Source organism: Podarcis vaucheri, assembly GCF_965113315.1.
Source record: "Podarcis vaucheri genome assembly, chromosome: 9".
NCBI classification, from domain to species: domain Eukaryota; kingdom Metazoa; phylum Chordata; class Lepidosauria; order Squamata; family Lacertidae; genus Podarcis; species Podarcis vaucheri.
The window spans coordinates 76,350,290-76,364,459 of record NC_138767.1 but is presented as its reverse complement, the minus strand read 5'-3'; the positions used below and the strand labels follow the sequence as shown (position 1 = coordinate 76,364,459).

The window sequence follows — 14,170 nt, the reverse complement described above, 5'->3', positions numbered from 1 at the left end:
CCCAAATGTTTTTGGGACACTACCCACTTGGTTCCCATAAACTCATCCCCAATTCAAAACAGCAACAATGAATTGCAATTTTATTTAAATCCAATTCAAGCTATTTAGTTTAATTCATTCAACAAAACTGATCCACTGAGACCAGCTTTTCAAAGTTTGATAGTCATTCATACCTCCAGCACTCTCCTGCCACCCCTTGCCTCTTACCACCCACCCTAGGTAACCCCAACGCTCCCCAAGGACTGTTACTGCCCACTTGGAGAACCACTGGTCTATACCCTCTTAGGGGAAGAAACCCTTTTATTACATGGAGAGCTAAAATTAAAGACTCTAGTGCACGCATGTGTGTGTGCGTGCGTGTGCACCCACCCACCCAAAAAATCCATTCAGAAGGGACCTAAGTTTTATTTCTTTGGGGGGGGGGTAGAATAAACCAGCTCTGTATATTCTGTGGTGCTGTATGTCCCTAGCACAAAGAGCAGCATAGTCCACATTCATAAAATGAAATCTAGCCCTGTTTACTTCCTGTGCCTGACTCTCTCGCCCGTCTCAAAAAGTGGCTTAGGTTTTACAGCACAATCCTATGCATATCTATTAAAAATAAGTCTGAATGTATTCAGATTTACTCCAAGGTCAGCTTTAGCTTCACAGCAATTCTGTGAGGTAGGCTAGGTTAGTCATTAATAGAATCATAGAACTGTAGAGGTGGAAGGGACCCTGAGGGTCATTTAGTCCAACCCCATGCAATGCACAAATTTCAACTAAAGATGGCCATTGAACCTCTGCTTAAAAACCTCCAGTAAAGGAGAAAATATCCGAGGCAGTCCGTTCCACTGTCAAACAACTCTTACCATCAGAAAATTCTTCCAGATGTTTAGTTTGAATCTCCTTCCTTGTAACTTGAATCTATTGGTGCCCAGAACTGGACCCAGGCCTGCAGGTGGGGTTTGATCAAGGAAGAAAGAGCTGGGGTGAAGAATCTGTGCCGCTCCTGATGTTTGTTATTGGACTACAGCTCCTACCAGCCTCAGGCAGCTTGGCCCAATGGTCAGGGATGGTGGGAGGTGTAGTCTAACAACAGATTCCCCACCTCTGGCCTAGAGCATTTTCTGCGGCTGCCCACGTGGATGGAGTTGTGTTTTTTGAGAGCCGCTAAGCAAAAGTGCAGCCTGCCAAGAGCTATCAGTAATAACAGAAATATGTAATACCAAGACTTTTCTTTTTATGTAGGCTTTTAACCTCCATATGATGCAGTTTAGTTTTATTTTTATCATTCTTCCTGGTGAAATTATACATTTCCCCCAGAGCTCTCTGCTTTGAGAACTTGTCTTCGTTTAAGAACAGATGTAAAAACAAACAAACAAACAAACAAACTTGGGGCTGATACACTGGGAATACAATGGTACCTTGGGTTACATACGCTTCAGGTTACAGACTCTGCTAATCCAGAAATAGTACCTTGGGTTAAGAACTTTGCTTCAGGATGAGAACAGAAATCGTGCAGTGGCAGCGGGAGGCCCCATTAGCTAAAGTGGTGCTTCAGGTTAAGAACAGTTTCAGGTTAAGAACAGACCCCCAGAATGAATTAATTACTTAACCTGAGGTACCACTGTATACTGACACACTGCACCACAATGTCTTATGCTTGAAATCTGAATTCTATGTTTTGCTGTTTTCATACCATTTTTTCAATTGAAGGATTGAATTAATGTTACAAATGTGGTTTTTAAAAAATTGCTTTGGTGTTCCCTGGGGTTGAAAAGCTGTCTATAAACAAAATACCAATTAGCCAGCCACCAATAATACCTTAAAAACCCCATCTGAAATCAGAGGAGGTCCAAGGATATGTTTGTGATTCAATGTCTTTGTGGAAGTCGCTGCTCCCTCTGACTAAATAAATAAGGACCAATAAACATATGCAAATGTTATTTGTTAGCACTGCTTCTTTGTGCAGAACTCCTATCTAATAATAATAATAATAAAAGCAGAAAGCAAAGCCCAAATAGCACTGCTCATTTTTAAAGAACTGCATCAGTATTTGTTTGGCCTTGGCTAACAGACGTGAACAGTGCATTAACTTCCTCGTATACAGTGAATTTTAAAAAAATAAACCACATGGGCTACATGCGTATTTGAAATCCACGATACAAATATGTGTTAGGAAAATAGGAAGTTGCCTGTACAGAGTTATAGCCATGTGTCTACACCAGGGTTGAGGAACTCCAGCCCAGGGGCCAATCTTGGCCTGCCAGGGAGTCCAGTCTATCCAGCCGATTTCCCCCCACACCACACCCACCTGTCAATCAGCTGTGTTGGGAGATATCAGCTGATGTGGGGTGGGGTCAATTATGTGTTGGCTGCCCCAGCCACTTCCCAACAGGGAAGTAAGCAGCAGACAGCCAAAGCAGGATTTAACCTCTGTCTCATCAGCTGATAAGCGGGCATTAAATCCTGCTGGATGCTATTTCTCCAGCACATGCCTGGCATCTGCTTGCCTAGGTTTTTTTTTTGGGGGGGGGGCGGGGGTTGAACAATTTTATTTGACAATTTTATTTGACCAGTTTTATTCTGGTATTTCCTCTGCTTTTAGTGCTGGTTTTCCATGTTTTAATACCGTGCTGCATTTACTTAACATGAGCTGCTTAATTTTAAATGCACAGTTTGGTGCTCATTTGAAAGGCTGGACAAAAGCCATTTAAAATATATTTTTAAAATAGATTTAACAGTAAAGGGAAAGCAGACTCCATTTTCCATTCCAGTGCTGTTTTGGATGCTCGAGCCTTTCACAGGTGGAGACTGAGAGAAGCAAACAAGACACAGTAAGTGTGGAAAGGTTCCTCCTACAGCCCTCAGCCGCCTCCCCTCCCAGCCCCCTGGTAGGAAGAGAAAGGCATTAAGTCTTTATTGGAAGCCCCCAGTGCTGAACAGGAAAGGCTGAGAAATGAGCATCATGGGACAGAAAGAGAGAGACAGAGGCTGAGCAGATCCTTTCACGGCCGGCTGCGAGGCTTGTCAGGGCCCATGATGGATTACTATCATCTGGCAGTGGGGGGATTAATGATCTGGGGGTCAGAGGGGAGAATTCCAGAGGGAAAGGTCACTGACCGGGGGCACAGGGCAGGACTTGTTGCCTTTTGATGGCAAGCTCGTTTCTACTGTACTTTCCAGTGTCTCTCTCTATTCCGACAGCACGAAGGGACCTCTTGGATTGCGGCGACGCAGACAGAGGGCCCACCCTCTTGCCAGCAAAGGGAGTGGGCTGTTTCCTCTGTCCTTACATTCTGCATGCACTTCCCCTTTTCACTAACAGAGGAACCCTCCCTGCTTCACCCCTGCTGCTACATGATCCCAAGCCACCTCACCTCTGATACAGGGTAATCAAAATCAGATGGAGCCCTGGGCACAGATAATAAACAGCAGCCCAAGGAGTCTGCTTTCAGGCGCAGGGGACTACAGAGGCTTTTCTGAGTCCAGAACTGGAGATGACAAAATGTCTATAGCCTGGAGAGAGGAATAATTCTCCAGGGCTCTGTGCCAGCAATTTAAAATATAAACTGTCCTGGGCTCTGCGTTCATCATCCGAGCCCCTTCTTTGTGTGCCTCCTCCAGGTGAGATTCGGAGGGGGGCAAAATGAGAAAGGGCCTTTTCTGTAGTGGCTCCCTGTTTGTAGAATGCTCTCCCCAGGGAGCTTCAGCTGGCACCTTTAGGCACCAGGCAAATACAGTCCTCTTCAACCAAGCCTCTGATTTATTAATAGTCTAAAAGGTAAAGGTACCCCTGCCCATACGGGCCAGTCTTGACAGACTGCGCTCATCTCACTCTAGAGGCTGGGAGCCGGTGCCGTCCGAAGACACTTCCGGGTCACGTGGCCAGCATGACGAAGCTGCTCTGGCGAGCCAGCACCAGCGCAGCACACGGAAACACCGTTTACCTTCCCGCTATAAAGCGGTACCTATTTATCTACTTGCACTTTAAAGGTGCTTTCGAACTGCTAGGTGGGCAGGAGCTGGGACCGAACGATGGGAACTCACCCCGCTGCGGGGATTCGAACCGCCGACCATGCGATCGGCAAGTCCTAGGCATAGGCACTGAGGTTTTACCCACAGCGCCACCCGCGTCCATAGTCTACACCCTTTCAAATTTTTCTGTGGGAAGGGTGGTGGTATTGTTTTGATGTTGTTTTACTTATTTATTTGTTTTTATCCTGTATTTTATTGTGCGAACCGCCGTGAGATCTTATGATGAAGGGCAGTATATAAATCTAATCTAATCTAAAGAAAATAAACGGAGCTCAGTTGCTGCAACAGACTTGAATGCATGCATGACTCCCTGCTCCAAATCGGCCTGTTTGGGACCTTGGTAGAAAGATCTCCAGGACGGCAAAGGTGCTACTTGAGCTGTGGTGCTTGGTGCCCAACTCCAGAGCTGTCACAAGCAAACAGGCTGGTGGCAAATATTGTGCACCCAACAGGATGTCCCCTGCAAAATAAGGTGGCATGTCTGTGGTTCCTTGGCAGCTGCCCATCCAGACAGCGTAGCTTTGAGACCATGACTCTGTTTTAAAGGAAAGGAGATTCCGGTGGCTAGCTGACACCTATCCAATTTACAGCAGAATGTAAGAACACAAGCTAATTACCACACGCTGCTATGGGGTAGCCAATGTGCTGACTGGTGGATGCTGTGGGCCTACAGCTCCCGTCCAACCCAGCCAATGGTCGAAGGAGGCGGCAACTGTGAGCCAGCAATATTGGGAGGGCTTTGTGCTGACTGCACCCCTGCTAAGCAGAGGGGCGAGGCCTGCCTCCTGACAGACATGTATTCAAATCCTACCTTTGCCATGAGCTCTATGCATGGCAGCCTGGTGCCCTCCATACAATCTGGAGTACAATTTCCATCAGCCTTGACCACTGGCCTTCATGCATGTGGCTGATAGAAACTGTAGTCCAGCAACAGCTGGAAGGCACCAGGGTGGGGAACAAGCATGTCAGGTCTTGGGACAGATGACTCTAGCCATCTGCCAGGGATACTTTAGTTGAGATTTCTGCATTGCAGGGGGATGGACTAGGTGACTCTTGGGGTCCCCTTCCAACTCTACTATTCTATGACTCCCTCTGACCTCCAATTATCCATCCACAAAGTACAAACACACTGCAATGTGTGACTGCAAAATGGTCCTAGAGAGACATGGTAACAAAGGCCTGATAGTCCTATCACCATAGGACAGAAAAAAAGAAACACTGATAACACTACGCCCTTCCTTCTCACAGCTCAGCAGCCTTCACACTTTGCTAGAAAAATATAAAAACTTTCCTATTGAATCTCAACACTGGCTAGGAAGAGAGTGTGGGCATCACGACCAGGAGACCTGGATCCTTTGCTCTCTGTGAGCCTGAAAATTTACCAAAACTCCGCTCTTCTGCCCTGTGCCACAATTCTGCCTCCCCAAAATGGAGTCAATGTCATAGTACAATCAAGTCTTACACATATTAAACTTGCACAATTTCAGCCAGACATGGTTATTATTATTACTATTTACTGAATTTATATACCGCCCTATACCCAGAGGGTAAATGTCGTTACTTGAAATCCAGCAAATTAACACAAGCAAGGCAGAGGACTTAAAAGTTATTTTTGCTCCAGGGTTTCCTGGTGCAAAATAGCTTTGCTGGGATGCTCTTGCGAGATCTCGCAGGGCTATCAGAGCTTCTGAAAGATGTCACACAAGCATCCTTAGCCTTCTGGAGCAGGTGTGCTGAGCAGCCCTTCCCAGCAAGCATGGTAAAGAGCTTAAATACTCTTTTTGCACTGGGAAAACTGTCTCAGATAGATTTAAAAAAGAATTAAGCAAACTGTAGGCAGACTGGCCTATCAGTGGCTACTCTAGCTAAGACGGAAGCTCCATATTCAGAGCTAGTGTACCTCTAAACACCAGCTGATGCAGTAGGGAGACAGTTACAGATAGGTAGCCGTGTTGGTCTGCCATAGTCAAAATAAAAAAATTCCTTCCAGTGGCACCTTAAAGACCAACTAAGTTAGTTCTTGGTATGAGCTTTCGTGTGCATGCACACGAAAGCTCATACCAAGAACTAACTTACTTGGTCTTTAAGGTGCCACTGGAAGGAATTTTTTTATTTTGAGTAGGGAGACAGTTATGGTGGTGGTGGTGGGGGGGGGTAGGGTCTTTAATTCCTGCTTGTGGGGAAACTCTTTCTAATTTGTCACCTCCCAAGTCTGTTGTATGCTCCAACCTTGCAGGATACCTTGCTGATGGGAACAGCTTTTCAGTGGCAGCACCCCAATTTTGCAGTTCCCTTCCAAGGGAACTTGGCCCCATGCTAGACCCCGTTTAGGTTTCCCCTCCCTCCGCTTTGAATGGTATGAAAGTATTAAATTCTGCTCGTCTTTGTTTTAACACTCTGGTTTATTTCAAGTTATTGTTTAAAATTTGTATTTAAAATAATCTTGGGGGTCATTTGGGCCCAAATGTGGTTTTGAACAGCTTTAACAAGAAATATGGTGCTTGGGGGAGGTGACTGGAGGCCCTGGAGGAATTGCCACCATCTGGTTTTCCCAGTTGCTGGAAACCACAGGAGGGGAGAAGGCTCTTGCACTCAGGCTCAGCTTGCTTGTTTCCTGGAAGAGGCATCTCTTTGGCTACTATGAGAGACTGGATGGGCCACTGGCCAGACCCAGAAGGCTCTTCTTACGTTTTTATGTCACAGGCGGCAAAGAGCAACCAATCCTGCATACTTTTCCAGTATGCAGGAAATAACATACCTCAATGTTTCAATAAAGGGCCAAAAATGTTCCAGATCAGCCTTCTACAACCTGGTGCCCTCAGATGCTCCGGACTTCCACTCCCATCAGACGCAGCTGATGTCTGTTGCCAGAATCTCTGTGCATGTGGCAAAGCAAGAAGTTACAGGCTCTGCCCTTAGGACTTGTTTGAAAGGTAAGAAAATACAGTCCGGAGAGAAAGAAGCCCTCTCTGCCTGTCTGCCCCCCCCCCCGGCCATCCCATAGCAGCCCTCATCACTCATTCCATGCCCCAAGCCCCTTGTCTAGTTCCACAGTGAATCTTCACACCTCCTGATGTGATAGTCATTACCTGATCTGCTAACCTGTGGGCCCTCACATATGTTTATCAAAGCGGGAGCTGGGAAGGAGAGCAATTAATCATGTTCTATTTGATGTGAGGCCCAGTTCTTATCTGCACCCATGGAAATGCCATTGGGCTCCGCTTCCCCTTCACCCCCTGAATAACGGAAGACTGACAGATTGCTTCTGCTTATTAGATGAGCTGCCAAACTGAAGGCTACTTAACAGGCACATGTGTCCTTGTGTCAAGGCGACCCACCCAGTAAAAGTTCCCTAATCTGCCCCAATGCGCCCACTGTGTCTCAACACTACTCCCTAGGCCTGTTCTCATGGAGTTTGTTCACGTTAAGCCTCGCTAGTGTTCAGTTGCTCGATGGCTACTGGCACAGCTGGGTTCAATATACTTCACGCTCATAACATCTTTACCAGATGTTCAACAGCTCTGCTACTGGTGGGGTTCTCACCCCTCTGACCCTTGAACTAACTCCCCCAGTGATATCTGAAGCAGAAACACAGTTTTTCAAGAAGTAAAAGAAGATCCATTGATGTCTTAAAGGCTTAAATGGGAAGGCTTGGGCCCTCTGGCTTCAGATATGAAGCAAAGGCCTCCACCGGCATGTTGGCAAAGAGGCCTGCTTCTTCCTTCGGCACTCAGGAGACTTGGCCTCATCGTGTGGCCTGAGTGCCCAGTATTAAACTAGTAAAGCACATTAACTAAAGCATCTGAACAGAAGTCACTGGCTCTTAAGCTGGATGAGGAAAGGGCCCTAGCAATACAGAAAGATGGAAGTATCTTTATGTGACTTACCTTAAACTTACCTTAAAGAAAGCTAAGTGTAGATGACTCATAAGGAGCTATGCTAACGTGAGAGGTACACTGCTATGAAGTGAATAGGGCACCGAGATTTCTCTGATGAGCAAGGGCCCACAAATTTGGAAGACTGGCAGTCAACAACAACAACAACAAAATGCACAGTCCTGTGAGCTCCAGAGAAAGGTGGGAGATCTTGCTGGTATGAACCATTGATACCCTCTCCAAAAGTCCTCCCTGCTCGCACCTAATTCACACTTGGAAAGAGACTGGCACGTCTACATAGTTATAAAAGGCTCCTTCTGAGGGAAATTCCAACAAAGAAGGAGCAGGCTGTTTTACAGCACTCCATTCTGTATGTTCCTTCATTCTTACTTAGTAATTAAAGTATCCAAAAGCTGGAATCGGTGAATGGCTTAACTCTCTCTGAAGCCGTGACTTCCTTTCCAAATTCCTCAAGGCAGTGCCACAGAAGGCTCCACAGACAAAAGCCTAATGGAATAGCATCTTCCAAGCTCAGAGATGGAAAATGTAGCCAATAACAGTGTATATGGTAAAAGAAACCTTCCCCTTTTCATCAGTAGTCATCTCCTATCTTTTCCATACAAACAGAAATACTCCAAGTTCATGATATGGACCAATTGCCCACAGCAGCAAATAACTGAATTTTAGTGTCACAATAGTTTGGAGCTCAGGGGTTTGAAAAGGCATGGGAATTTTTCACTATTTTTAGTTCAAAGCAACAGAGCACAATTTCCTTATTTCTTTGCTCATCACTAATCTCCTCCAGGACCCGCAACAGAAAGTCCACAACACCATTGTAAGGAATTTGTAAAATGGACTTAGGGTAAACATGCTCCTGTTAGCTCACTTGATTTGGCCTGCTACTGAAGGAGAAATATCGGCAATATTCGGACTCTAGGATATCCTCCAGGTAGCAAAAACTTAGCGGTAAAGCTGCAGGAAAGAAAAGGGGGGGGGGAGGTATTAAGGGTATTCCCTAGATAGGCTTGATAAGTGCCACTGCTGCCTGGAGATAAAAGAACCCCCTGCCAAACGCTTTCATCAATATCAGTATTTGCTGCAAGCTTTCCCACATCTGAAAACATGCAGATAAGGGGCATACAACAGCAGGAAAACATTAAAACCACACGTTTGGGCTTACAAAGCCTCTTCTATGTATATATACATCAAACTCAGAACGGACAAGCCATCTGGGAAAACTAAGGTCACGTAGGAAACCTTGAGCAGCAGCAGAATGGCACAATCAGAAGCTTTTTATGAGATCTTCACAAAGGAGGAACATAAATGAACAAAACAGTTTTCCTGGCTACAACACCATTTGCAATCCAGCATCCTTGCCTTCTTGAGAATTGATGCACACCCATATTCCCTATGTAGCATAGTTTATTCGCCTGGAAAACAACTTACCTTTTTCAAAAGATCTCTAAAGAAATCCAGACAATGGTCTTCTGATATAATGGATCTGTTGGACACTGTGAGAATAAGATGCTGAGCTAGCAGAAGAATGGAAGGGGAAAGCTAATGCTGTCAGGCCTTTCTTCACGTGTCTCCTCCACAAGAGGTCCAGAGGGTGGCGACACAAGAACAGGCCTTTTCTGTGGTGGCTCCCCATTTGCGGAATGCTCCGGCCAGGGAGGCTCACCTGGCACTTTCATTACGTATCTTTAGGACCCAGGCAAAAATGTTTTTCTATAACCAAGCCTTTGGCTGATTAAACATTCTATGGCTTTTAAAAAGTGTCTTTTTTGGGGTGGTAGTGTTATTTTGTTTGTTCTTGCTCTTCTTTCATTATGCATTTTGTATTTTTATGTTGTGAACCACCCCATGGTCTTCAGTAAAGGTAAAGGTACCCCTGCCCGTACGGGCCAGTCTTGACAGACTCTAGGGTTGTGCGCTCATCTCACTCTAGAGGCTGGGAGCCGACGCCGTCTGCAGACACTTCCGGGTCACGTGGCCAGCGTGACGAAGCTGCTCTGGCGAACCGGCACCAGAGCAGCACACGGAAACGCCTTTTTCCTTCACGCTATAAAGCAGTACCTATTTATCTACTTGCACTTTAAGGGTGCTTTCGAATTGCTAGGTGGGCAGGAGCTGGGACCGAACGACGGGAGCTCACCCCGCCACGGGGATTCGAACCGCCGACCATGCGATCGGCAAGTCCCAGGCGCTGAGGTTATACCCACACCGCCACCCGTATGCCTTATACCGCGTCAGACGGTATACAAATTTAATAATAATAAATGAACACAAATTCCATAGCTTGAACCTAAGACTAATTTCACAGGATGTGGAACTATCTGCCACTGGAGATGCTTGCTCCCATTTCCTCTCAAAGCCTACTGAAGAAGTTTAAGCAAACTGACAGGTTTGCCTGCTGAAATTTGAGGCATTGGTCCCTGTTGCTTAGACTATTTTTATGGTGCTTGTTTTACTTTAATTCTTTGTTTTATTGTGTTCCTGTTTTTACTATATGATTACTACATGAGCCACTCAGAGCATTTCCTCAGATGTGGAAAGACAGGATAGAAATATCTTTCACAAATAAACACTCGATTTATACTCAAATAAACACTAGCTACTAGCCATGAGGACCATGTTCTACCTCCAGCTGATGGGACTTACAAGTGGGGAGATTCCTGGAGCACCTAAGTCCTGCCTGTGGACTTCCCATAGAGGCATCTAGTTGGCCACTTTAAGAACAGGATGCTGGACTAGATGGGTCTGATCCAGAAGCCAGGCTCTTATATTCGTACAATGAATTGCCTTGTTTAAACTTTGAACTAGAGCTCAAGTTCCGTCACAGGCAGCCTCGATAAGCAGAGGAAAACAGCTCTTGGGGCGCATGAGTATAATAAGTGAGCTCCTAAAGTCATGATCATCACAGTTCTCTCACACAACAGCCACCAAATCATCCAGGAGGGTTGTAAGCAGAAACTCTCCCCCCCATGCCCCACCTCTAAAAATCCCTACTTGACATAGAATGTTGTGGGGAAGACAATACTAGGAAGGGGGAGGCTGCCTACACAATTCTCCGGAGGGTCTAACAAAGTCTGGCCTTTTCTCTCTCCTTAATAAATTACTTTTATGGCATTGTCCCTTTCTGCATTTATTGTGTGCTTTGAGAAACAAAGATTCTCTGGCAACAGCTCTCTGACAGGGGGAAGTGTATGACAGCATTGGGCACTATTGGAAGGGCTGTCACATGGAAGATGGAGCAAGCATGTTTACTCCTGCCCCAGAGGGTAGGACTCAAACCAGTGGCTTCAAGTTACAAGAAAGGAGGTTCCTACTAAACACCAGGAAGAACTCTCTGACAATCAAGAACTGTTCAATAGTGAAATGGTCCCCCTTGGGAGATTGTGAACTCTCCTTCCTTAGAGGTTTTAATAAGAGGTTGGATAGCCAACTGTCTTGGATGTTTTAGTTGAGATTCCTGCATTGCAGGGGCTTGGACCTGATGACCCTTGGGGTTGTTTCTAGCTCTACAATTCTATAGAAACAGAGGGGACCACGAGCATCATCTAGTCCAACTCCCTGCAATGCCCAACATACGGTATTTAGCCCAACATGGGGCTTGAACCCATGACTCTGAGATGAAGAGTCTCATGCTCTACAGCAGGCGTAGGCAAACTCGGCCCTCCAGATGTTTTTTTAAGACTACAATTCCCATCATCCCTGACCACTGGTCCTGCTGGCTAGGGATGATGGGAGTTGTAGTCCAAAATCATATGGAGGGCCGAGTTTGTCTACGCCTGCTCTACAGACTGAACCACCCAATTTGAATGATTCAGTCTTTCCAGACAGAGCCCTATTACTTTGATCTCCTTCTTGTTTCCTCTCACTCAGTCATTGCAGGATCAATCCAGACACCAATGAAAAGGAATCCACCATGATAACTCTCATTAAGCTTGTATAGCAAATCCCTCCCTCTTTTCTGGGATGCAGCCTGTGCCTGCGGGTGGGTGCGCCAGGTAGCAGTAGCTCCACTCCTCTGAAATTTGTTGTTTTAATCCATTTTTAAACTCATGTAACTTTATGCACAAGGGACAAGGACGTCGGTTGCTTAACCAAACCTTAGCCATAACACCTGAATAGCTCTCAGGAAGCCTGCTGGCCCTAAAACAGATGAGAGTGCTTTTGCAGAAATGCAATTCTCCAAGGCAACCTTTCATCTTCAGGACAGCCCAAGAAAGGGACGAGGTCTTCATGAATCCAAAACAGAGTCCTATAATTTGAAGGCATGGGCTAAAGGTTGACGAACCAGCTCCATTTTTTCTCATTTCTCTATTTTAGTGTCACAGAGGGGGCAATCTCCCCCCTCCCCAGTGTGTTAAAGCCTTCCTCTCCTCTCTCGTCATTACTGCCACTGAAGAGGCATTTTATCACTTGCAGGTGCAGCTGCTTTGTGGCAACCTGCTGTGCTCAGAGGAGGCCCGCACATTTGATCTGCATTAGGCCTGATGCAGCAGGGCACTGGACACAAATAGCCTGTCAGGGGATGGTATCCAGGGCCAGGGCTTTTCATCCTCAACTCTTTTTTCAGGAGCTCATGTGAAATCTGCTGTTTGTCTTTCACACTGGGCCTCCAAGATCAATCCTCAACTTACCAGCCTGTGCTGATTCAACCTTACAAGACTGGTGCCACCTAGGAAACGATGAGCAACTTGTTCAGAAATCTATCTAGCGCTAAAAGGGCCTCACAGCAACCCTGAATTTTGTGACTGACGCAAGCAAAACACACTACAGACAACAGAGGTTATGTTTTTGCTTCCAAATTTAGTGGCACTAAGCAGGGAGGAGATTTGTTGTATTTATTTGACAGTAACAGAAAAACCTGTTTTTTATGGGCTGCCTTAGCTGCTGAGATTGTTTAGAAGCCTCTCTCTCTTTCCCCTCCCCCCAGCTCACGCTCTCTCTCTCTCTCTCACACACACACACACAGCTTCTTTTCTTTGCTCCATTAAGAACATTTGCTATTTTAATACTTCAACATACCATGAGGACAAGAAACTTGTGGTTGCAGAGTGAGGCACATTTCCCTAACAGACCTCTTGCTTCTAGTTGGGTAGGGGAAATGGAAACCCATGTATGCGCAAATGCTGCCATTCCTGCTGTTTCCTTTCCTCCTATCCTCTTTCCATTCCCGCTGTCAATGTTTACACTGCAACTGCCTCATAACAGGTCTCAATAATAATGAGTCTATCCTTGTTTCAAACCAAGTCTGGAAGGGGGGGAAACGACAGTATCTCTTTTACTTAAACTTCAACTACCGTATTTTTCGCCCCATAAGACGCACTTTTTCCCCTCCAAAAATGAAGGGGAAATGTGCTTGCGTCTTATGGGGCGAATGCAGGCTTTCGCTGAAGCCTGGAGAGCGAGGGGGGTCGGTGCGCACCGACCCCTCTCGCTCTCCAGGCTTCAGGAAGCTCTGCGCAACCCTCGGGAGACCGGCTCCAAGGGTTGTGCAGAGCTGCCTGCAATCCCGGGACCAGCGCAGCTCTGCCCGGCCGCCGGGAGCCGGGGGAGAAGCTCCGCCCCGCTCCCGGTGGCCGTGCAGAGCTGCCTGCGGTCCTGGGACCAGCGCAGCTCTGCGCCGCCATCCCGAGCGGGGCGCTAAGTCCCGCCCCGCTCGGGATGGCGGCAGAGAGCTGCCTGCCGTCGCGGGACTGCAGGCGGGTCTACGCCGCCATCCCGAGTGGGGCGCTAAGTCCCGCCCCGCTCGGGATGGCGGCACAGAGCTGCCTGCCGTCGCGGGACTGCAGGCGGGTCTACGCCGCCATCCCGAGCGGTGCGCTAAGTCCCGCCCCGCTCGGGATGGCGGCACAGAGCTGCCTACCGTCGCGGGACTGCAGGCGGGTCTATGCCGCCATCCCGAGCGGGGCGCTAGGTCCCGCCCCGCTCGGGATGGCGGCACAGAGCTGCCTACCGTCGCGGGACTGCAGGCGGGTCTATGCCGCCATCCCGAGCGGGGCGCTAAGTCCTGCCCCGCTCGGGATGGCGGGGCAGAGCTGCCTGCCCTCCCGGGACTGGTGCCTGCCCTCCCCATCGCCAGCCCCACAAGCTCGGGGGACAGCGGGGAGGCAGAGCGTGCCTTCCCACTGTTCCCCGACCTGGTTCTTCCAGCCCCGCACCTGGGGGGGAAAATAAATTTTTTTTTCTTTATTTCCCCCCCCAAAAACTAGGTGCGTCTTATGGGCCGGAGCGTCTTATGGGGCGCAAAATACGGTAAGCTGTCT

The 14,170-nt window shown here is 47.4% G+C and overlaps 1 protein-coding gene across 2 annotated transcripts in view; it reads right to left on the bottom strand.

The window, feature by feature from the left end:
• ARID3B (AT-rich interaction domain 3B) overlaps positions 1–14,170 on the bottom strand; it is a 58,338-nt gene that overhangs the window by 21,004 nt on the left and 23,164 nt on the right. The gene's annotated exons all lie outside the window — the stretch shown is intronic.